Source organism: Micromys minutus (genome assembly GCF_963924665.1).
Source record: "Micromys minutus genome assembly, contig: SCAFFOLD_47, whole genome shotgun sequence".
NCBI classification, from domain to species: domain Eukaryota; kingdom Metazoa; phylum Chordata; class Mammalia; order Rodentia; family Muridae; genus Micromys; species Micromys minutus.
The window spans coordinates 676411-680223 of NW_027667133.1; positions in this window are offsets into that span (position 1 = coordinate 676411).

Here is a 3813-nt window from a genome sequence, read left to right on the forward strand (position 1 = left end):
CAAAAATAAGAGGAATTTCTGCCTTTTTACCTCAAAATAAGTGAAATTTCTGCCTTTTTACCCAAAAATAAACGGAATTTCTGTCTTTTTGCCCCAAAATAAGGGAAATTTCAGCCTTTTTGCCCCCAAGTAAGGGGGAATTTCAGCCTTTTTAGCTCAAAATATGGGGAATTTCTGCATTTTTGCCACAAAATATTAAGGATTTCTGCCATTGTTCTCTAAAATACGGAAAATTTATGCCTTTTTTCCATGAAATAATTAAAATTTCTGCAATTTTGCCCCAAAATAAGTGAAATTTCTGCAATTTTGCCCCAAAATAAGAAAAATTTCTGGAATTTTGCCCCCAAATAAGTGAAATTTCTGAGTTTTGCCCCAAAATAAGAAGAATTTCTGTCTTTTTGCCCCAACATATAAGGAATTTTTGCATTTTTGTCCCACAATTAGAAGAATTTCTGCAATTTTGCTCCAAAATACAGGGAATTTCTGCTTTTTTACCCGAAAATAAGGGGAATGTATATCTTTTGCCACAAAATAGGGAAATTTCTTCATTTTTGCCCAAAAATAAGAGGAATTTCTGCCTTTTTACCTCAAAATAAGTGAAATTTCTGCCTTTTTACCAAAAAATAAACGGAATTTCTGTCTTTTTGCCCAAAAATAAAAAGAATTTTTGAATTATGCCCTGAAATAAGTGAAATTTCTGCAATTTTGCCCCAAAATAAAAGAAATTTCTGCCTTTTTGCCACAAAATAAGGGGAATTTCTGTCTTTTTGCCCCAAAATAATGGAAATTTCTTCCTTTTTGCTCCCAAATAAGGGGGAATTTCAGGCTTTTTACCTCAAAATAATAGGAATTTCTGCATTTTTGCCACAAAATATTAAGAATATCTGCCATTGTGCTCCAAAATATGGAAAATTTCTTCCTTTTTCCCTTAAATAAGTAAAATTTCTGCAATTTTGCCTAATAATAAGTGAAATTCCTGCAATTTTGCCCCAAAATAAGGGAAATTTCTGGAATTTTGCCCCAAAATAAGTGAAATTTCTGTGTTTTGCCCCAAAATTAGTGGAATTTCTGAGTTTTGCCCCAAAATAAGAAGAGTTTCTGTCTTTTTGCCCCAAAATAAGGGAAATTTCAGCCTTTTTGCCCCCAAATAAGGGGGAATTTCAGCCTTTTTAGCTCAAAATATGGGGAATTTCTGCATTTTTGCCACAAAATATTAAGGATTTCTGCCATTGTTCTCTAAAATACGGAAAATTTCTGCCTTTTTTCCCTGAAATAAGTGAAATTTCTGCAATTTTGCCTCAAAATAAGTGAAATTTCTGCAATTTTGCCCCAAAATAAGGGGAATTTCTGGAATTTTGGCCCAAAATAAGTGAAATTTCTGAGTTTTCCCCCAAAATAAGGAGAATTTCTGTCTTTTTGCCCCAACATATAGGGAATTTCTGCATTTTTGCCCCACAATTAGAGGAATTTCTGCAATTTTGTTCCAAAATACAGGGATTTTCAGCCTTTTTCGCCGAAAATAAGGGGAATTTCTGCCTTTTTGCCATGAAATAAGTGAAATTTCTGCAGTTTTACCCCAAAATAACGGGAAGTTTTGCGTTTTTGACCCAAAATTAGGGGAATTTCTGAAATTTTGCTCCAAAATACAGGGAATTTCTGCCTTTTTGCCCGAAAATAAAGAGAATGTATACCTTTTTGCCACAAAAAAAGAGAATTTCTTCATTTTTACCCCAAAATAACGGGATTTTCCGCCTTTTTGACTCAAAATAAGTGCAATTTCTGACTATTCCCAAAAATAAACGGAATTTCTGTCTTTTTGCCTTAAAATAAGGGGAATTTCTGACTTTTTGCCCTGGAATAAGTAAAATTTCTAAAATTTTTCCCCAAAATAAGGGAAATGTCTGCTTTTTGCCCCAAAATAAGGGGAATTTCTGCTTTTTTCCCTCTAAATAAGTGGAATTTCTGTCTCTTTCCCCCAAAACATAGGGAATTTCTGTCTTTTTTGCCTCAAAATAGGGAAAATTTCGGACTTATTACTCTGAAATAAGTGAAATTTCTTCAATTTTGCCTCAAAATAAGGGAAATTTCGGCCTTTTTGCCCCCAAATAAGGGGAATTTCAGCCTTTTTACTCACAATAAATGGAATTTCTGCATTTTTGCTACAAAATATTAGGAATTTCTGCCTTTTTTCCCCAAAATAAGAAAAATTTCTGCCTTTTTTTTGAAATAAGTGAAATTTCTGCAATTGTGCCCCAAAATAAGTGAAATTTCTACATTTTTGCCCGAAAATAAGGGAAATTTCTGGAATTTTGCCCCAAATAAGTGGAATTTCTGAGTTTTTCCCCAAAATAAGGAGAATTTCTGTCTTTTTGCCCCAACATATAGGGAATTTCTGCATTTTTGCCCCACAATTAGGGGAATTTCTGCAATTTTGTTCCAAAATACAGGGATTTTCAGCCTTTTTCGCCAAAAATAAGGGGAATTTCTGCCTTTTTGCCATGAAATAAGTGAAATTTCTGCAGTTTTACCCCAAAATAACGGGAAGTTTTGCGTTTTTGACCCAAAATTAGGGGAATTTCTGAAATTTTGCTCCAAAATACAGGGAATTTCTGCCTTTTTGCCCGAAAATAAAGAGAATGTATACCTTTTTGCCACAAAAAAAAGAGAATTTCTTCATTTTTACCCAAAAATAACGGGATTTTCCGCCTTTTTGACTCAAAATAAGTACAATTTCTGACTATTCCCAAAAATAAACGGAATTTCTGTCTTTTTGCCTTAAAATAAGGGGAATTTCTGACTTTTTGCCCTGAAATAAGTAAAATTTCTAAAATTTTTCCCCAAAATAAGGGAAATGTCTGCTTTTTGCCCCAAAATAAGGGGAATTTCTGCTTTTTTCCCTCTAAATAAGTGGAATTTCTGTCTTTTTCCCCCAAAACATAGGGAATTTCTGTCTTTTTTGCCTCAAAATAGGGAAAATTTCGGACTTATTACTCTGAAATAAGTGAAATTTCTTCAATTTTGCCTCAAAATAAGGGAAATTTCGGCCTTTTTGCCCCCAAATAAGGGGAATTTCAGCCTTTTTACTCACAATAAATGGAATTTCTGCATTTTTGCTACAAAATATTAGGAATTTCTGCCTTTTTTCCCCAAAATAAGAAAAATTTCTGCCTTTTTTTTGAAATAAGTGAAATTTCTGCAATTGTGCCCCAAAATAAGTGAAATTTCTACATTTTTGCCCGAAAATAAGGGAAATTTCTGGAATTTTGCCCCAAATAAGTGGAATTTCTGAGTTTTTCCCCAAAATAAGGAGAATTTCTGTCTTTTTCCCCAACATATAGGGAATTTCTGCATTTTTGCCCCACAATTAGGGGAATTTCTGCAATTTTGTTCCAAAATACAGGGATTTTCAGCCTTTTTCACCGAAAATAAGGGGAATTTCTGCCTTTTTGCCATGAAATAAGTGAAATTTCTGCAGTTTTACCCCAAAATAACGGGAAGTTTTGCGTTTTTGACCCAAAATTAGGGGAATTTCTGAAATTTTGCTCCAAAATACAGGGAATTTCTGCCTTTTTGCCCGAAAATAAAGAGAATGTATACCTTTTTGCCACAAAAAAAGAGAATTTCTTCATTTTTACCCCAAAATAACGGGATTTTCCGCCTTATTGACTCAAAATAAGTGCAATTTCTGACTATTCCCAAAAATAAACGGAATTTCTGTCTTTTTGCCTTAAAATAAGGGGAATTTCTGACTTTTTGCCCTGAAATAAGTAAAATTTCTAAAATTTTTCCCCAAAATAAGGGAAATGTCTGCTT